Raw genomic sequence first — 22,226 nt, forward strand, 5'->3', positions numbered from 1 at the left:
GCTTACAGCGTGAGTGCAAACTAAACCCTAATCAGCGGGATGACCTCTAGCAGTGAGAGGAAGGATGTTTCAGTGGTGAGCGTGGTATTGAAGGCTGCATTGTTAAGGGCTGAGCTTCCCAGGTATGTCTACACTGCCCATGTTACAGCGCGTCTGCGGCTGTGCTGTGATGTGGGCAGTGTAAACATGCTTTGTCGCCGGGGGGAGAGCTCTCCCGGTGATAAAAAAGCCCCACCCTGAACAAGGGGTGGTAGGTTTGTTGCCAGGAGTGCGGCTCCCAGCAATACAGCGCTGTCTATACTGACGCTTTTCAGCGCTAAAACTTTTGTCACTCAGGGTGTGTTTTTTTACACCCCTAAATGACTAAAGTTTTAGCTCTGAAAGTTGCAGTTTAGACACAGCCATCTGGGCGGGGCACTGTGAACCTCTTGTTGTTATGCAAAACCAGTTGGAGGGAACCAGGCACAAAATAAAGCAGGTCTCTTGCAAGCACCTTGCTCCCTGAGCAATCACTGAACACCATAGTTAGGGTGCTAACTTGGGACTAGGGAGAGCTGCATGCAGTCCCCTGCTCCACCATAGACTTCCTGTGTGGTCTGGGGCAAGTCCCTTATTCTCCATGTGACTAGTTCTCCCATCTGTAAAAGGGGAGTATTAATACTTCCCTCTCTCACAGGGGTGTGGTAAAGACTATGAGGCGCTCAGATACTCTGCCATATAAGTACCTAAAACAGACTGAAAATAGTTCATGCTCAGTGCCCATTCAGTGCTGCACTCTCTACTGACCGCTTCCCTGCTGCGGCTGTTAACAAAGGGGATACTTACTACAACGTGGGCATATGATGGTAGTTTTGTCGTATGGACACTCCCTTGTCAGCTAGGAACTGGACTGAAGTTCTGTAACTTTTTACTGTATTTCACATAAACCACTGGACAAACTCTGAACCGAAAAACCAGTCAGTCACGATGAAGCTGGTCTGGAGCAGCTTGCCTGTATGTGACTTTACAAACCCACTGGCTAAATCAGAGATCCATACAAAATCTAGCAGTAGGGATTTGTGGATCTCTGATACTCCCTGGGGATATCTGGGTCAAGAACCAATGACTAGATTACCCACAGATTAAAAAAAAACACACCCTTTTGATAGAAATAAAATGGCTAATATATTTAATCTAGTAATTAATACAAGTATAATTCAATGCAAATTACTGATATAAGTAAGTAACATGTTTTATTTAACTGTTTCATGTATAAAGAATACAACAAAATAAAAATTGCTCATTCAAAATGTGAGAACGACTGCTGCATTTCCTGACATGTGACATGCCGCTCAATGAAGTGTCACATCATTGTTTTTTCAAAGGAGGCATGCTGCCGTGTAGGTGGCATGTCACAACTGGAAAGGCAGCTATTAATATGCTTGCACTTCTCTGAGAAATATGCCTCATGCAATAAAGATTTCACATCCCTCCCTGCAAAACATGGCAACATTTATTGATCAGTTCTGTAGAATTACTAGGGTATACAGTATGGTCCTGATCCTATAAACATTTACCCACATGCGTAACTTTACGGGTATGAAGTAGCACCAATGAAGTACTCAGTGGAACTAGTCACTTACTTAAAGATAGGTTTCAGAGTAACAGCCGTGTTAGTCTGTATTCGCAAAAAGAAAAGGAGTACTTGTGGCACCTTAGAGACTAACCAATTTATTTGAGCATGAGCTTTCGTGAGCTACAGCTCACAAGTGAGCTGTAGCTCACGAAAGCTCATGCTCAAATAAATTGGTTAGTCTCTAAGGTGCCACAAGTACTCCTTTTCTTTTTACTTAAAGATACACGTGTGTTTTTGGTCATTTGTTAATTCAAGTCACAAAGACATGAGAAATTATGGCAAATACTGTATAGATACAGATAGTGCTATACATCAGTAAGATATTAAAACTGATCAACAAATTAAGGTAAGGAGGGAAAATTGTCAAAACATTCATAAGGCTTTGTTGTTTTCTAACCAGCTCTTACAGAAACTTGTATTTTTTCTGGTTGTAGGCATGCTGGCTCTGTTGTTTGGATTCTACAGTTTCAGATAAAGATGGCTTAGTCCTCATATAATGCTAATCTACATTCATGCTGTTCTATGTCTTAACAGTAAAGAACTTAGTAGGAAGTCTATTCTGGTTTGGACAGCCAGAATACAGTATATGGTAAGTAGACAAAAATGTAAACACAATTGCATTTATTTGTTTTCAGTTAATACAGTGGGCCTATCACAGTCACACTACACACACACAATAATTTAGATATTGCTGTTTGTATTCCTTAATGTTAACAAGGAAAAGCAAAAGAAAAGATCTCCATCTGACCACAACCTTCCTTCTGAACCCACCTTTTCAAAAATTCCCAAGGCTTGCAATGTGGCTGGAAGGATAACAAATTACTGAATCAAACAGGGAAGAGAAATCCATAGTCAAGGGCCTTCTACTGTGAATGCTGTGTCCCAGCCCTCAAGATATACCAGTCTAGGAACCATCAGCTTGAGCATCCCAACCTAACTCAGCTGTTGGGTCAAAGCACAAAGAGAGGTTTCTAAGATACTTGGGACAAGGACAAATTCATAAAATGTTTCAAAGATCCAAACCTTGAATTGGCCCTGCAAACAATTTGGAAGCCAGTGCAATTTCTGGAGCAATGTATTCCCAGCACAAAACACTACTAAGTGATCACTAAGGAATAGCAGTTTCTATTATACATGGCCATGGGTGTGGGTTAAATGATCATTTTTGCTGAAAATATGGATATGAGAACTCTGCCCACAACCAGATCCACATCCACAGATTGGCCCAGTCAGAGCAATATACTGGATATATGTCAGTACATACACACAAATGCCTATTTTTAAATATACTATTATTCAAGCTAATATCCAATTAGAACTGAGTTCTGTACATGCCCTTTCCTGCTCTGAGCAGGTAAAAACACCTCATGAACATCAGCTGTGTGTGGTAGTTTTGCATGAAGCTCACTACAGAAGTAGAAGAGTGGTACAGCATGAGCTGTTTTCTGAATGCACAGCACAGATGATGATATCCAATCCATATGTAAGGCAGCTTTGTAATTATTAGCTCAGGAACTCTTGCAGTTATTTTACATTTAACTCAGTGTGCTGTGTATTGGCACATGGTGGCCATATGAAGGGCAGAAAGTGTTTTTGCCTGAAGCATGAGGACATAATCTAAAGAACAGAATCATTTTCATGTGCCAAACAAAGTGCTGCCCAGTCATTGTGCCTGTGACCCAGGGTGCCTGGGTAGCCTTCACTGAAAATGCCAAGGTCAGGGCAGGCTGCAAAAGTAAAACAGATAACCACCAGTTTTGGGAGTAACAATGAAGTTAAAATAATGAGGAGTCCTTGTAAAAAGAAAAGGAATACTTGTGGCACCTTAGAGACTAACAAATTTATTTGGGCATAAGCTTTCGTGGGTTAGAACCCACTTCATCAGATTCATGGAGTGAAATACATGAGCAGGTATAAATACATGAAAGGATGGGGATTGCTTTACCAAGTGTGAGGTCTGTCTAACGAGATAAATCAATTAACAGCAGGATACCAAGGGAGGAAAAATAACTTTTGAAGTGGTAAGAGAGTGGCCCATTACAGACAGTTGACAAGAAGGCGTGAGTAACAGTAGGGAGAAATTCGTATTGAGGAAATTAAGTTTAGGTTTTGTAATGACCCTACCACTCCCAGTCTCTATTCAGGCCTAATCTGATGGTATCCAGTTTGCAAATTAATTCCAGTTCTCCAGCTTCACGTTGGAGTCTGTTTTTGAATTTTTTTTGTTGAAGAATTGCCACTTTTAGGTCTGTTATTGAGTGACCAGAGAGATTGAAGTGTTCTCCTACTGGTTTTTGAATGTTATGATTCCTGATGTCAGATTTGTGTCCATTTATTCTTTTGCGTAGAGACTGTCCGGCTTGGCCAATGTACATGCCAGAGGGGCATTGCTGGCACATGATGGGATATATCACATTGGTAGATGCGCAGGTGAACGAGCCCTTGATGGTGTGGCTGATGTGGTTAGGTCCTATGATGGTGTCCCTTGAATAGATATGTGGACAGAGTTGGCACTGGGGTTTGTAGCAGGGTTTGGTTCCTGGGTTGGTGTTTTTGTTGTGTGGTGTGTAGTTGCTGGTGAGTATTTGCTTCAGGTTGGGGGGCTGTTTGTAAGCGAGGACTGGCCTGTCTCCCAAGGTCTGTGAGAGTGAGTCTGTGAAGTTAAACTCACCAACCAGTCACAGACTGTATTTCTGATCTCCCACACTGGTTATCAAGAAGTTAAAAAGAGAAATCACACAGCCCCCTTTATTGCATTCCAGTTCTCTGGCTCCCAATCAGCACCTAGGTCCAGTACAGTGAGAAGTTATTTAAAAAACTCTGCTAACTACACAAAATTTTCTTCTGAACCCCAAAGGGCCAGCCACATTACCAGGTCAATATTAGGTTGGATCTTACCCAAAATACCACGCTGCCACCAATCCTTTAGTGTCTAAAGCTAAAGATTTCTTATAAAGGAAAAAGAAAGAACAAGAAGAGAGTTGTGAAATGGTAAAGCAGTTACATACAGAGACTTCAAAGTCCATATATCAGGTTCTTAGCAGTTTGCTGGCTTGAAAGTCCCCCTGGAACACATTCACAGCTTGGATGAATCCTTCAGTCCTTTATTCAGAGCTTTGTTTGTAGAAAAGTTACTCTAGAGGTAAGAAGCAGAAATGAAGACAAAATGGAGAAGATGCAACTGCCTTTTATAGTCTTTAGACATGTGGTTTGTACTTCTTTTGACCCAAACACAAGCTGCCCAGCACATGGCCAGGAAAAGTCTCTGTCCCCAGGCATACCACATGCCTTGCTGACTCATAAAAGGTGTATTCCCTGGTTCCTTTCAATGGGTTCATTGTACAGTTGATGACCCTTGATGGGCCATTAAACAGAGTGCTGATGCCAACCTGTCTGGGGGTATCACCCAGAAACACAGCACATGTTTGGAAATACAGATATACCATACATATCTATAACTCATAATACAAAGGTGATACAAACATATAAACAAGATCATCATACTTAGCAAATTATAACATTTTCGCAGATACCTCACACAGCATATCTGGCACGATTCATTGCAATTTTATAATATTGGTATCAACAATATCATAAAGTGTTCCACATATTCCATACAGCATCACAGTTGCAGAAAATCCCATAAATCTTCATGTAGGCAGTATGCACCTTCAAACAGAGACCCTGTGTTTTGTAGCAGCTTGACACACTGGTGCTTAAAAATAATAAATAATAGCTAGGTAGCTGCTGCCTATACGTCCTCTGATTTAATGCTACTGCACAATCTTGGGGAAGATGTTAAAAGGCACACAAGATAATTTCATGCTATGAAAAGAGTTAATTTAATGGGCCAGATGCTCAGCCAGTGCAAATTGGCATAATTCCATTGTAATCTATGGAGGTATATCCATTTATGCCAGATGAGAATCTGCCATGTTTTTGTTTGTTTTTTAACTAGTGTCTCTTCATCAATTCTTGGAGACCCTTTAAGAAATGGCTGGTAAAATAGCTCCTGCAAAATTTTCATATGCACCCATTGTGTTGTCAAATCTGCATGTACAAAATAGGTAATTGCTTGGACAAAACAGATTGTTGTGAGTATAAGTCCAACTGTGTGTGTGTGTGTGTGTGTGTGTGTGTGTGTGTGTTTTGGCAGTGGGGGTTGTGTCCAATGTGTATTCACAAAATTTTCTGGTTTTACAAATGTTTTTCTTTAAAGGGGATTAAAAAGTAGACAAAACCAGCCAATTGGTTTGAAACAAAGTTAGTTCTGTGGTCTCTTGCTGGTCTTGTACTGCGTATTCGTAGATGGCAAGGGAACTCAAACACATGGGAGAGTGGGATTTTGTTTGCATTGGCTAAAACAAATATTTTTTTAGTAGCATAAAAATAGGTGAAACAGGAAGACAGGCAGGACTGATGTAGAAGGAAAGCAGGTTTGTGCCTAATTCACTGGAGAAATTGCTAAAGAACATTTTATCATAATGAAAATATTACCCTTGGAACGACAGGAAGGTCAGCATCAATTTAAGTTGCCTGTCTTTTTAGTTCTAGTCACTCAAGTTAGACCTATCCAAACGCTATTGTAATTGAACTAGCTGATTTTATTTTAGAAAGTGTTGTTTCATTCATGAATCAGTGTGTGCTTGCTGGTGCCAGCTCTACTTCTTGTTCTTTACCATGGGCCCTTCCTAAGGGTGAGCCAGATGACTGTCTTGTATTATACTGAGAAAAAAATACACCATTTTTGTGTGTTGTGCAAATGAGGTTCTTTCCGACCTCTCTCTTGCAATGTATGAAATTAGAGCTTATTGGGATGCACGTGGTTCATGATTAGGACCCCAGTGTACTTTGGGAATTAGAGGGGAGATTCCCAGGTTTGTAAAAATAGCAATTTTATTACTTATTAGCAAAATTATTCCTCTAATGTGCCTCTTAGATCTATTGCATATTCTCCATGCACCACAGCTTCTGTATAAGGACAGGTGCAGCATATGCAAGAAAGAACTGAAGGTAAGAGAGCCACAGTGCAAACTAGAGAGTAAATTTTACCCTACAATATTGGACTCAAGGTGACCACCTTAAACTGGAAACTTTACAAAGAAAGTCCTATTACCAGTGACGTTAATGGAAGTTTTGCCAGAGATTTCACTGGGAGAAGGATCAGTCTCACAAATCATAAATCATTAACTTGAAAGCAGTTGACCGCATATTATTTCCATAACTATTTTTCAAGTGAACAAACTACTTGTGTCCCACTGGTTCTAGTGGATTTCTCTATTTTAAAGACTGGGAATATCATTGGAACTGGTAGAATCTTTCAAACTAGTAGAATGTCTTGTGTGGGCCCACCATGTTTTAGTTACTCTTCAAAGTTCATAATTAATCATTTAAAATGCACTGATCAGCTATTGAGATTAAAAAAAATTCAGTTGCAAAGCAAGTCACATCTTTCTTTGAAATTAACAACATATATACAAAGAACTGTATGAAAGGCAAAGGTAGTCAGCTAGAAAGGCTATACATAACTAGACTTTTTTAAAAAAAAGGAAGACACACACTTTAATTATGGTTCAAAATTCCTAGAAAGTATCACACCACATTTCTGCCAACATTCCAGAAGATGCTGTTCAAAAGTGACTGATACATTACTCAGGCAGCATCTTTTGTAGAAGGAACATGCAAAACCAAAATCAAAGTCTCTTGTTTGGTCATTCAGGAAAAGTAAAAATTTTTGTGTTGTGCATCTATAACTCGGTGATGCATCTGTAAGTGACATATCTCACCAAAAAATCAACTAGAAATATATCAGCATCTACTGTGGCCCCCAAAAAAGCATTCCCCCCAAAATGCTGAGATATTCATTCAAACTTACCAGGACACATATAACTCATCTTGTTGTTCGGGACACGAATAACTCATTTCTGTAATGTCAATTTACACATGATGGCATTCCCTCCAATACATTAAATGAAATGTATATGAGTACTGTTTTACCAACTGTTGTACCGTGGTTGCACTTGTGTGATATGCACCATCCATATTCCATGCCTTCCACTTACAATGAACATGGTTGCAGGAGACAAAGATTTTTTTGTCACATGTATTCAATTCAATCCACGTTTCTTGGGTTATAATGAACGTTCAGTGATATAATTAATGTTTTGATGTGCAAAGGCAGAAATGAAATGAAGACACTTAAAAGGACTTTTTTTTTTTCCCACAAAATAAATGTTCCCCTGCTGTGTGACAATTCCTAACTTAGGCAAATAGTCTTAAAAATCCCTTTTCTGAGACTTGTTAACTTAAAACCTTTCTGTGATCTTATTGCTGAGGAGCCTTAGCAAACAGGTATCAGTTTGATACTTATTACTCTCAGGAGTAAACAGCCTTTAAAACAACAAATTAAACAAACATATGGAACTAAGAATAGACTTTCCAGGCAGGATTTTGAATAATCTTTAATGTCTACAATATAATCTCATTCACTTTTTAACTGCTTTTCACATTTCCATTTGCTTCTGCAGATTTACAATTTGGGAGAAGGATGGGAAAGACAGCATTACATAATGTAGTCCTGTTCCACCATTCTGTTCCCTCTTTGGTTATGCAGCAAGCCAGTGGCAGTTATTATTTTAGGGTATTCTGCTCTCAGATGTTCACTGGACTACCATATGTATCTGAGGAAAAACTTTGAACAAGACCCAAGTAAAATCCACCACTGAGAAGCTGTCTTTGTTAAAAGGGGATTATTTCTCACACACCTACTTCATTTGAGTTTTGCACATGCCTGTCTGTTTGCGAGAGGCTGCCTTATTAGGAGAAGTGGGGTAAACTTTTTGTCCTGCTCTTTCCTCCTAGGTTATCTTTTCTCTGCTCTACATTACTGACATGTATTCATCAAGTTTTGCCACATGGCATTTTTCAGTCAGTTTGAAGGTCATAAATCCTGATTCACTAGGCTTGAGAAAACAAAACTCCAATCAGCTACTGAGTAACTATCGCCCTTTGCAGTGTTGTGGTAGCTGTGTTGGTCCCAAGGTATTGTTAGGATAAAGATATTCAGGCCTGTCTGCAAAGGCCTGTACTTTAAGAATTTAGGTGTATTCGTATCACTTGGCTAGTTCTAGAGGTATAAAAGAAAGAATCAAAATCACTGTCTGCTGGTGTAAGGGCCTTCTCTTACTGTGACAGTCTGAGGCCCTGTTCTTAGGCTAAGGCCTTTGGCTAAGCAGCAGAGGCAGCCATAAGCTAGGAAGCGAACAGTCACATCCTCACATTCCAAACTAGTCACACTGAAATATGGTGCTATTGGGCTGTTAGGCACTATCAGGACAGGATTGTATTCCTATCACCTCCAGAGAAAGGGAAGTGCCTAGAAAATGTAAAAGGAAACTTAGTTTGATAGCATCCTGTCTGGCAAGAACTCACTTATCAACAGCTGGGATGTGAAATCCTCACTTCTGTATTGTCTTGTCATTATAGTTCCCACTTTGCTATTGTTTGTCTGTATAATCTCTGTCTGGTTCTGTGATTGTTCCTGTCTGCTATATAATTAATTTTGCTGAGTGTAAACTAATTAAGGTGGTAGGATATAATTGGGTACATAATCATGTTAAATATGTTAGGATTGGTTAGTTAAATTTCAGGAAAATGATTGGTTAAGGTATAGCTAAGCAGAACTCAAGTTTTACTATATAATCTGTAGTCAATGAGGAGGTGGGTGGCTGGGGGAGATGGGAACAGGGAATGGGGGTAAGAAAATTGGAATCATGTTTTGCTAAAGGGGGAAATGGGAACAGAGAATGGGAGTAAGGAAGTTGGAATCATGTTTGGCTAAGGGTAGGAATGGGAACAGGGACACAGGTGTAAGGCTCTGTGGTGTCAGAGCTGGGAAGGAGGATACTAAGGAAGGAAACTGAAATCATGCTTGCTGGAAGTTCACCCCAATAAACATCGAATTGTTTGCACCTTTGGACTTCGGGTATTGTTGCTCTCTGTTCATGCGAGAAGGACCAGGGAAGTAAGTGGGTGAAGGAATAAGCCCCCTAACAGGTATTAGAGAGACAAGGTGGGTGAGGTAATATCTTTTATTGGACCAACTTCTGTTGGTGAGAGAGACAAGCTTTGAAGCTTACATCGAACCCGAAGAAGAGCTCTGTGTAAGCTGGAAAGCTTGTCTCCTTTATTGGACCAACTTCTGTCTCTTTCACCAACAGAAGTTGGTTCAATAAAAGCTATTACCTCACCCACCTTGTCTAACTATTGTTCTGTTTATTTGCTTCCTTTAAAAATTGTTGAAGCAAAAGAAGGGCATTTTTAGGGTAAGGTTGAATTCACTGAGACTCACTCATGTAAAAAGAAAAGGAGTACTTGTAGCACCTTAGAGACTAACCAATTTATTTGAGCATGAGCTTTCGTGAGCTACAGCTCACTTCAGTACTTGTAGCACCTTGGAGACTAACCAATTTATTTGAGCATGAGCTTTCGTGAGCTACAGCTCACTTCATCATTGAGCTGTAGCTCACGAAAGCTCATGCTCAAATAAATTGGTTAGTCTCTAAGGTGCTACAAGTACTCCTTTTCTTTTTGCGAATACAGACTAACACGGCTGTTACTCTGAAATCACTCATGTAAGTAACTGCTCAAGTAGGTTGCATAACTGTGGCCTAAGTGCAGCATTGAGCCTTTACTGCACAGTGTGGACTAGATCCATTTGACACTGAAGGCAATCGAAAGACTCACATTGATTTCAATGGGAGATGGATCAGGCCACATGTCCATGTAATTGAGAGGTTAGGTGTGCTATTTAATTCTGCTTTATCGTTTGACATTTTCAACTACCATTAAATATGTGGTTGTATTTTGAAAATTATAACTGTTTAATAGCTAAGATTATGGTAAAAGGACTCAGCATTGTTTAGAGTTTAGACCAGGTGATTAGGAGTCCAGAGACTGGGGTTCTATTCTGTTCTATGTCACTGACTTGCTCAGTGATCCCATCTATAACATAAAGATAAATATAGGGAGCCTTTGTAAAGCACTTTAATATCCTCAGATGCAAGATGTTAGAAGTGCTAAGTATTAATATAAAAATATAACATTTTAAAAAATACTACACTGCAGTGTTCTTAACCTTAATTTATTCAATGGCAATTTCAGAACTAGTCTATTATAATGAAGTTCTTTTTAAAAATAATATTATAACAAAGTACAGAATTACAGAAATACAATAAAAATCACATTTGATCCAGAGAAAACAATCTCAAATATGATCCTACTAAGAATTACAATGGTGTGTCACTCAGTTCCTATGTATCATTTTCTTTTATCAGTAAGCAGTGCCACAAATTGTCTTAATATAATTGTTTAAATTCATTTTTAAATGTCCTATAATATTGATTGTCTATGGCTGAGTCTTTATTGACATTAATACCCTAAAAGCCATCTCTCTAATGAGAATTAGTTTCTCATCTTGAATAACTTTGATTTTCGAATTACATTTAAATGTTGCATCTTGTAACATGCTAATTGTTTTAAAATTTTAAAAAATAATGTTCCATCTTGCACAGTCATCAGCTTAATGAAGCTCCTTACACAGAAATTCTTGCCTAGTCAGCTTAACTTTTTAAGGTTACATTTAAACCTCATTTCTTCTTCACTTAATCTTAGCTCATGTGTTTTACCTTACAATTAAAATTTGAATATTTTATGGTAGCATATCATACTCGTGGTTATATTGTTGAAAGAATTCTATAGTTGAACAAAATAATAATGGAGTTTGCATAGTATATTTTTGCATATATATCAAGGTATCATTATTAGTGACCCTATAGCTATGGTATTTTATGACACATAGACACTGTGCACCAAAATATGTTTTTACACCAGAGATTTCACAGGGTCCTAAAAATAGGTCTATTTCAGAAAATAAAAGGGGTACATATTGTACATATAAACTACTGTAGTTTCTTTGAATCAATTTCTGTACAAAATTCAGATACATTTAACTTATCAGCTTTCTATCAGGAAACAATGTCCATATTTGAAAACAGTGGAAACTGCTTTGTTGTAACTTAATGAGATATATGATTGCCCTTGAAACCAATGTTCAGTGCTTTAAGAAAAATGTCTGGGTTTTCAAGGAATTGCAGGGTGGCAAGCATGCATAGGCAACAATATTTTGCATACGGAAACCTGCTATCTGAATTGGAACCAGATAGTTCTCATTGGAAAGGCAATTGCTGCTCCAGACCTAGTTATCTCCTACACAAAAATTGACAGTTGCACCAAATTAGTTATTTTAATGATAGCATGCTAAGCACCCTCAGCTCTTTGGTAAAGCTTTTATATCAGGTCCCCTGTGTCATTTTTATATCATGTCATTCAGTTCCAGAAACTTAAGGAACTAAAGCTGTTCATTTTTTTCAATGACTATTGTATATTAGACATTATTGATATCTAATGAATAGCAGGAAGAAGTGGTTAAGCTCTAAGAATGGATTTTATGCCCAAGGCTTTATTTATTTTTGTCTATATAGCTTAAAAATGTGTGCTATTGTTAGACATGACTTTAAAGTCACTACATGACCTGCTGTAAGTTAAACACTGGAATATAACACCTACATTAAATCTGAAACAGACAATAAAATAAGAAAACACATTTCCATTTTCTGACTGACCTCAATCTCTGAATGAAGACCCCTGCATGTAACATTAGCAGGCTGGGCTCCATTACACTGCTGCATACTCTGCTCAATCTACTGAAATATTGATTTTTTTTTAACAGAGCACACACACTATAAAATCAATATTCCTGTACACACAGCAGATCGACAACAGCATAGCTAAGGCTGACTGGCCTCACATAGTGGGTCCATGCCTAGAGACGGGGATAGCCTGGGAACGAGAAGGAAAAAAGAAAGAAAGAGCATGGGGAAAGAAACAGCAAAACTAGGCATGGACAAGGAAAAGCAACATGAAGGCAAATATGAAAAGATAGGGGAGGAAGTGTGCCTTATGGATAAAAGAGACAGATGGAAGGAGATGGGATTTCTGGTTTTGATGACTAAGGAGTGGTAGAAAAGGAAATTAGGTATTTAAAGGTAAGACCCCTTTCCTCCCCCAAAATTCTCAAATATATTGTAAACATAATAAAAACAAGCACTTTTGTTTTATTACATAATATAAACTAAAAATTGGAGCACTTTAATTTTTTTCAATTGAATATTTTTCCTCGTGAGCTTTTACAGGCAGTGACAATTTATGTGGATTAACAGCTATGGCCTTGATTCTACAAGTCTTTAGGGGTACAGGATGCTACCCCTACAATGATCTAATGCAGGACTGAGGCATGAGTACTCACAGGATTGAGGCCTAAACAACCACAGACTTAACGTTCCATTCCTTAGCCAGACAAAACTCCTATTAACTTCATTAGCCGGGTTACCATTTAGCTACCCTACTATTGTTCAACTGACTGAAATGAATCCAGTGTTTCTTTATAATATAAACACTTTATTTCTGTTCTGTTTATGTATCCTTTGCAAACTTGAACATACATTATTTATAGGCTAACATAGGAACCTTATTCATGTACTGAGTTTTCCATACTTTTAACAACCAACAGCTATAGAAGAAGCCTGAGGGCACATCATGCAGAAGAAAAATGTATTCCTAGAGCTTGCTTGTTAATAGTACAAAGGGAAACAAACAGCAGCTTCTGCTGCAGACAGATCCAACATGATCGTCCAGTAGAATAAAGAACCCCATTGCACTAAGCACCCCAGCCATACACCACTGCACAAGGGAGAGCTCTCCACACCACCCCAATCATGCACTTAACTGGACTAAGAAAAGCCCTGGTGCAGCACTTCAGCCATGCATACCATTGTGCTAAGGGAAAGCCCCCTTGCAGCACCCCAGCCAGGCAGCCCGCTGTAATAAGGGAGAGACCCCCTGGAGCGCCCCAGCCAGGCACCCCACTGCACTAAGGGAGAGACCCCCAGCCAGGCACCCCGTTGCACTAAGGGAGAGACCTCTCTGGAGCGCCCCAGCCAGGCACCCTGCTGCACTAAGAGAGAGACCCCCTGGAGCGCCCCAGCCAGGCACCCCAATGCACTAAGAGAGAGACCCCCTGGAGCGCCCCAGCCAGGCACCCCGCTGCACTAAGGGAGAGACCCCCCTGGAGCGCCCCAGCCAGGCACCCCAATGCACTAAGGGAGAGACCCCCTGGAGCACCCCAGCCAGGCACCCCGCTGCACTAAGAGAGAGACCCCCCTGGAGCGCCCCAGCCAGGCACCCCGCTGCACTAAGGGAGAGACCCCCTGGAGCGCCCCAGCCAGGCACCCCGCTGCACTAAGGGAGAGACCCCCTGGAGCGCCCCCGCCAGGCACCCCGCTGCACTAAGGGAGAGACCCCCTGGAGTTCCCCTGCCAGGCACCCCGCTGCCCTAAGGGAGAGACCCCCCGCCAGGCACCCCGCTGCACTAAGGGAGAGACCCCCTGGAGCGCCCCCGCCAGGCACCCTGCTGCACTAAGGGAGAGACCCCCTGGAGCGCCCCAGCCAGGCACCCCGCTGCACTAAGGGAGAGACCCCCTGGAGTTCCCCTGCCAGGCACCCCGCTGCCCTAAGGGAGAGACCCCCCGCCAGGCACCCCGCTGCACTAAGGGAGAGACCCCCTGGAGCGCCCCCGCCAGGCACCCCGCTGCACTAAGGGAGAGACCCCCTGGAGTTCCCCTGCCAGGCACCGCAATGCACTAAGGGAGAGACCCCCCGCCAGGCACCCCGCTGCCCTAAGGGAGAGACCCCCCGCCAGGCACCCCGCTGCACTAAGGGAGAGACCCCCTGGAGCGCCCCCGCCAGGCACCCCGCTGCACTAAGGGAGAGACCCCCTGGAGCGCCCCCGCCAGGCACCCCAATGCACTAAGAGAGAGACCCCCTGGAGCGCCCCCGCCAGGCACCCCAATGCACTAAGAGAGAGACCCCTTGGAGCGCCCCCGCCAGGCACCCCAATGCACTAAGAGAGAGACCCCCTGGAGTTCCCCTGCCAGGCACCCCAATGCACTAAGGGAGAGACCCCCCGCCAGGCACCCCGCTGCACTAAGGGAGAGACCCCCTGGAGCGCCCCCGCCAGGCACCCCGCTGCACTAAGGGAGAGACCCCCCTGGAGCGCCCCCGCCAGGCACCCCGCTGCCCTAAGAGAGAGACCCCCTGGAGCGCCCCCGCCAGGCACCCCGCTGCCCTAAGAGAGAGACCCCCTGGAGCGCCCCCGCCAGGCACCCCGCTGCACTAAGGGAGAGACCCCCCGCCAGGCACCCCAATGCACTAAGGGAGAGACCCCCCGCCAGGCACCCCGCTGCACTAAGGGAGAGACCCCCCTGGAGCGCCCCCGCCAGGCACCCCACTGCACTAAGGGAGAGACCCCCCTGGAGCGCCCCCGCCAGGCACCCCAATGCACTAAGAGAGAGACCCCCTGGAGCGCCCCCGCCAGGCACCCCAATGCACTAAGAGAGAGACCCCCTGGAGTTCCCCTGCCAGGCACCCCAATGCACTAAGGGAGAGACCCCCCGCCAGGCACCCCGCTGCACTAAGGGAGAGACCCCCTGGAGCGCCCCCGCCAGGCACCCCGCTGCACTAAGGGAGAGACCCCCCGCCAGGCACCCCAATGCACTAAGGGAGAGACCCCCCTGGAGCGCCCCCGCCAGGCACCCCGCTGCCTAAGGGAGAGACCCCCCTGAAGCGCCCCCGCCAGGCACCCCGCTGCACTAAGGGAGAGACCCCCTGGAGTTCCCCTGCCAGGCACCGCAATGCACTAAGGGAGAGACCCCCCGCCAGGCACCCCGCTGCACTAAGGGAGAGACCCCCTGGAGTTCCCCCGCCAGGCACCCCGCTGCCCTAAGGGAGAGACCCCCCGCCAGGCACCCCGCTGCACTAAGGGAGAGACCCCCTGGAGCGCCCCCGCCAGGCACCCCGCTGCACTAAGGGAGAGACCCCCCTGGAGCGCCCCCGCCAGGCACCCCGCTGCCCTAAGAGAGAGACCCCCTGGAGTGCCCCCGCCAGGCACCCCGCTGCCCTAAGAGAGAGACCCCCTGGAGCGCCCCCGCCAGGCACCCCGCTGCACTAAGGGAGAGACCCCCCGCCAGGCACCCCAATGCACTAAGGGAGAGACCCCCCGCCAGGCACCCCGCTGCACTAAGGGAGAGACCCCCCTGGAGCACCCCCGCCAGGCACCCCACTGCACTAAGGGAGAGACCCCCCTGGAGCGCCCCCGCCAGGCACCCCAATGCACTAAGAGAGAGACCCCCTGGAGCGCCCCCGCCAGGCACCCCAATGCACTAAGAGAGAGACCCCCTGGAGTTCCCCTGCCAGGCACCCCAATGCACTAAGGGAGAGACCCCCCGCCAGGCACCCCGCTGCACTAAGGGAGAGACCCCCTGGAGCGCCCCCGCCAGGCACCCCGCTGCACTAAGGGAGAGACCCCCCTGGAGCGCCCCCGCCAGGCACCCCGCTGCACTAAGGGAGAGACCCCCTGGAGTTCCCCTGCCAGGCACCCCGCTGCCCTAAGGGACAGACCCCCCGCCAGGCACCCCGCTGCACTAAGGGAGAGACCCCCTGGAGCGCCCCCGCCAGGCACCCCGCTGCACTAAGGGAGAGACCCCCTGGAGCGCCCCCGCCAGGCACCCCAATGCACTAAGAGAGAGACCCCCTGGAGCGCCCCCGCCAGGCACCCCGCTGCCCTAAGAGAGAGACCCCCTGGAGCGCCCCCGCCAGGCACCCCGCTGCACTAAGGGAGAGACCCCCCGCCAGGCACCCCGCTGCCCTAAGGGAGAGACCCCCTGGAGCGCCCCCGCCAGGCACCCCACTGCACTAAGGGAGAGACCCCCTGGAGCGCCCCCGCCAGGCACCCCAATGCACTAAGGGAGAGACCCCCTGGAGCGCCCCCGCCAGGCACTGTCAGCCATCAGCGCCCTCCCCCAGCGCCCGGCCAGCACAGCGGCTCCCAGCCGCCTCTGCCCCGAGATGGGCGGGGCCCCACGGCGGCCCCTCCTCCCTCCTCCCCCTCCGCCTGCGAGGCGGCTTGGCGCGGAGCTGCTACAGCAGCCATGACCTCCGACCCCGGCCGCCGCCAGCCAATAAGAGCGCAGCTCGTCTCCGAACCTAAAATTTCCACGTCGGCAAAAGTCAAGATGGAGCAGCGCGGCGCGGGGCTGGGGGCGGCCGGTGCCGGGGCTGGGGCAGCGTCGGGCCGCGGGGACGCAGCTGGCCGCGCAGCGCGGACACGGGCCGCAGCCTCCGCACCCCCCCCTCCACCCGCCTCGGGGGGGCCGTCGCCGGCGCGGCTCCTTCGGCGGCTGCACTGGGGGCTGCTGCGGCCGGAGCGCGAGGCGCTGCGCGGGACCTGTTGCGTTGGGAGCTGCGGCCGCTCCAGGTGCGGGCGGGCGGGCGGGGGAGGGGAAAAGGGTCCTGCGCGGGGGGGCATCGCTTTGCCTTCGTGCAAGGAGGGGGCAGGGGGCATGTTGGGGGGGTGCCTCTGGCCCCCGTGCAAGAGGAGGAGGGTGAATGGCCCTCGTGTAAAGGGAGGGGTGCATGGCTGGCTGGGGGGGGTGTCTCTGGCCCCCGTGCAAGGGGTGGGTGTGTGTGCATGGCTGGCTGGGGGGGGGGTGTCTCTGGCCCCCGTGCAAGGGGTGGGTGTGTGTGCATGGCTGGGTGGGGGGGGGGTGTCTCTGGCCCTCGTGCAAGGTGTGTGTGTGTGCGTGTGGCTGGCTGGGGGGAAGGTCCTCTGGCCCCCGTGCAAGGAGGGGGGTGGTGTGCATGGCTGGCTGGGGAGGAGGTTCTCTGACCCCTGTGTATGGCTGCGGGACTGCCCAGGAATTCTTACTGGTTTTATGGGGAGGATAGCTTGCTTATGCTTGTCAGCGCTGGACAGGGCCCCTGCTTCTTCACCCCCAGCCTTTCGTTGAAGGTGCCAACTTGTCCCAAGTCCCCTGGCACGTTTTGTATCTGTGTGCATTGTGGTGTGCTGGCAGCCCCCGGGGTGGTCCCCTTTCATGGGACACTAGAGCAGTGGCTCTCCCTAGCGAGCTTGAAAGCACCAGCAGCTGGACTAGTGTAACTCACTGGTGACACAACCAGCTGTTCCTGAATTATTTCAGTCTGTTGTTCAAACTAGCTGCTGGTGGGGGGGCACTGCAACTGGCATAGATTGGAGCAGCCATTTAGCTTTGGGGCTGTTCCTTTCCTTAGTTCTGGTGCTTGGATTCTATGCTGAGTTAATTGATTAATCAAAGGGGCTCCCCTCTAACTGTTTGCATTCTCCATTTACAGAGAGACAGCCTTTCCACTTGAAGAAACTCTTGGTACCTGTAACTCAGGAGGATTTAGTCTCTTGAAGCAAAGTTCTGTGACACTCAGACTCTGATTATGATAGAAGTCAGTGCACTACAGAACTTTGTCTTTGGGGTCTGTAGCAGCGAAGGGGTTAATGCAGCAGTCCTGAAAGACTCAGGTGGACACGTCACTACAATCTCCTTCCAAAAGGAGGTGGGATCGGAGGAGAGAATGAAATGGGAATGGGAGAGCAGACCAGTGTTCACTTCAGTAACTCTGCTTTGGGCTTGAAATAAAAACTTTGCTTTTATAATCTAGTGGCCTCCTAGTTTCTGAAGATTTTAGATTAAAAATAGCACAACATCTGGGTATCAGAAAGTTATTTAAATGAGGCCAATTTGACTGCAAGTCTAAATGTTGAACTAAATGTGGTGCTAAGTGCTACCAATTAGTGGCCATATTAACATGTTAGGCACTATTCCTGTTTGCCTAATCTCTGTAGACACTATATAAAAGTTACAGAACACTTGTGCAAAAACCTTAGTTTTGGTTAAATAATTATGACAGTAGTTAACTGAAAGCTGTTTTAACTTGAGTTGAAGAAATGACTTGGTACTCTTTGTTAGCAAGATCTAGGAAATGTGCCACTCAAACTATTACCACTGTCTGCAGTTTGCATATATTATGATGTGCTGCATCATAAAACAATGAGTTACCTTCACTTAAAAATGTGAACTGCTATTGGCTACTTGAATACAAGGCAACTTTGTTCCTGTATTTTTAATGTAGTTGGACTACTAAGGGACTGTCAACATTTGTATTTAAGTACTTGCAGAAATCTTCCTTTTGAGGAAAAAGTTTTTGAAGGACAAGCCCAAATCAATCTTTAATAGTAAGAAAGATGTGCTGAAGACACTATAATCTGACACACAGACTACACTGGTGGGTGTTGCAGGTCACAGCAATGGCTGAGTTGATTTTGAATGCGAACAGATGTCAAGTCAGGTCCAGAATGAGGTGACCAAGCTCATCTTCCTTTGACTTAAGCTGAGATCTGAAGCTAGCAACAGTGTAACATTCACTTGTTCACTTCAGAAATGCTGCACAATATCAAATACAAATGGTAAATGTAAAATTTCTTTAAGGTGGGCTTAATCAAAAGATTATTCTTATGATAGTCGAGGGAATTGTTTCAATAGCAATCAAAACAAATGAGGGTGTTTTGGACATTGACTGTTTATTACAAATTAAGTAATGACTTCAGATAGCCCTTCAACAGCAGTAGCCTCTTCAACAAATAGTTGCACTGTAGTAGGGAATGAATTAATATATATATCAGTATTTTTCTGATAGGGGTTTTGTGTTCATTAGTTTCTTTATGATCTTCCACTACCCTAGAAATTTAAATCAACTCTTCCTATCAGTCCATATCTGAAAGGTAAAGCAAGAGTATCAGCTCACTGTGAGTTGGGCTGCAATGTGAAAAGCTGTTATAAATATATATAGTTTCTTTTGGCCAACCTATTTCATCAAAGGGTAAGTAAAATGAAGAGCATTTAGTGTATGGTAGCCTGTGCGGTCACCGTTATGGCTATATTTGCTTTTTCCAGACCAGTTTTTGGCAATTGCCTGCTGTTTTAAATTGTACACTATGCAGTTCTTTTAAGAGAAGGCTTGGCTACTACTCTGTGCAGCTGTTTATCAGTATGGCTATGGGGCAACACCTTTTATTGTCAGGGCTAAAGTCCCACTGCTTATTTAACTTAGGAGTGGTTTCTGCCCCTATATAAAATACACACAGTTACTATTTTTCCATGTTTTGTACATGCTCAAAAGCACCAGGCCTTAAGCAAAAAGGGCTCCCTAGTTTTAACACCTAAATGTTAGTAGTTTTTTCAATCTTCATTGCTGTGAAACACTTTTTTATATATTTAACACCATTATAAATGCTGGAGGCAAAGCAGGGTTTGGGGTGGAGGCAGACAGCTCATGATCCCCCCCATAATAACCTCACAACCCCTTGAGGGGTCCTGCCCCCCAATTTGAGAACCCCTGCTGTATTAGGAGTTTAGCTTACACCAATCCTGGGTCTGTGCTAGGACCAGATTCTGATGTTTCAAACTAAACCATGAGTCAGTTAATATAGTCTTTCTGGATTTACACCAGTGTAATAGATCAGAATCTGGCTTTAAGTAAAGGGCTGATTCATTCTCTCACCTCTAAGTTGAATGTGTAAGTTTTGGGGTGAATTTTTTTATTTTACTTACTCACCTGAAGAGTCCCACTGTAGTAAATGTGACTAGATATGTGAGTAAGTTGAGCAAGCTTTGCCCTTAGAGTATCTGTTGGGAGATTTTTTTTCATTTGTCCCTGCGACTTTCTCACAATGTGCATTTTAGCTTGGTAGGGCATGTGACACTCAATACATGCCAATTTTCAGATGGGAGTAATACTTAAGTTTTGATAGCAGGTGGTCAGGTGACCTGAGGCAGCTCTGGGAAAAAATAAAACAGTTCAAGAAGTCTAATACTTGTACTAAAGTATGCAGGTTCTGCTGATCATTTAGTGTGATAGCTTTCCAGTTCACTTTTACACTTGGTCATTCAAAACGCTGCTTTTTAAAAAGTACATATAACAATTGGCTTATTGTACATTAGATTTTCATAAGTAACATTTTCTAAATCTTCAGAATAGAGTATAATACATCTGATTTAAGAATAAAATTGTAAAAGATACCTGTAGAGCCATGAGGGCCTACCACTGGGTTCAATCTTGAACAGTTTGAGAATAACATTTGAGCAAATAATGGGGATTAATTTGTCTAATAGCTTTTTATTTATTCTGCTTCTGTTTAAGTAATAAAATCTGACTGCTAAACTATATACTTGCATCAAAATAACTTGTTTTGAGAGTGGCTTCTAGGCAGGGCAGTTTCTGCTTTAGGTTGTTGGACAACATAGATTGTAGCGAGAATATTCTAAACCGATACTATTCTTGCATTTCAAAATCAAGTGCCTTAAAAAAAAAAAGCAGCCATTTAAATATGGGACTCGTCCTCATAATGGGGAGAACACCCATTCTGCACATTTGTGTAAGTGTCAAAAGGGTGGGGTTTTTTTTTTTTGAAACTAGGCAAAATTTTAGTATAGCAAAAGTGAGGGGAAGGGAAAGAACTAAAAATTCTAATATTCTAGAAGCCACAGAATGACCCACAGTGAAAGTCAGACATTTTCTGTGTTTTATAGAACTTGAATGTTAATTTCAATAAGGGATTTGTCATAATGATTGCTTGATTCATTTTTAATGGCTGGGATAAATCCCCACAGATTAATCTTCAGAAATAATTGGTAATCAACTTAAGTTATAAGTGTAAGCAGAAATGGTGTTTAAAATGAACAAAATAAGCGTTCAATAAACACAACATACCTGACTTTAGAAGGCTCTGTTTAATTCTTGGCATGTTTATATTGATCTGGCTTTGCTACTCAAGTGCGTGAATTCATGGCAAGGGGCTATTCCTAGTCTCTTTACTGAGGCAGATATCCCATGACAATCACTTCAGCTCAGACTCAAAAGCTGCAGTTACAAATCAGTGAATTGCTGGATCTCATTTGTTTTTGTGGCTCTTAGTGATTGAAACTGTCTGTCCTTTTCCAAATTCTTGGGGAAAGACAATGAGTTTCTTGCATTACTCTCAAGTCAAGTACACTGGGCATCCATTCTGCTAGGGCAGTTGTAGGCCCCTGAAATTACACAACTCAGTAGTGTTACACAGCTAGTCTAATAGAGTGCAAATCTGGCCCTCAGAGTTTGACTGTGGGAGCCAAGATGGTGAAACACTATTTGAATAAATGAATTATGGAGAGAGAACTATTTAAAAAGTTGCTTTTAATAGTCTATATTTTTGTTTTGGGAGGGGAATAGAAAAGCTACAAAAGATTGATTACAGATGGCTTTCAAATAAGCTCTACCTACTTCATATCATAGAAGATTAGGGTTGGGAGAGACCTCGGAGGTCATCTAGTCCAACCCCTGCTCAAAGCAGGACCAATCCCAACTAAATCATCCCAGCCAGGGCTTTGTCAAGCCAGGCCTTAAAAACCTCTAAAGATGGAGATTCCACCACCTCCCTAGGTAACCCATTCCAGTGCTTCACCACTTGCCTAGTGAAAGTTTTCCCTAATATCCAACCTAGACTTCCCGCACTGCAACTTGAGACCATTGCTTCTTGTTCTATCATCTGCCACCACTGAGAACAGCTTAGCTCCATCCTCTTTGAACC

General features: G+C 44.7%; 1 long non-coding RNA gene across 1 annotated transcript; it reads left to right on the plus strand.

The window, feature by feature from the left end:
- Positions 1 to 16,872: 16,872 nt before the first annotated feature.
- LOC125631549 (uncharacterized) lies at positions 16,873 to 21,382 on the plus strand. Its single transcript, XR_007354981.2, has 2 exons — positions 16,873 to 17,045; positions 17,942 to 21,382. It is a non-coding gene; the product is annotated as an uncharacterized LOC125631549 (long non-coding RNA).
- The last annotated feature ends 844 nt before the right edge of the window (positions 21,383 to 22,226 follow it).

This window comes from Caretta caretta, chromosome 2, assembly GCF_965140235.1.
Source record: "Caretta caretta isolate rCarCar2 chromosome 2, rCarCar1.hap1, whole genome shotgun sequence".
In the NCBI taxonomy this organism is placed as follows: Eukaryota; Metazoa; Chordata; order Testudines; family Cheloniidae; genus Caretta; species Caretta caretta.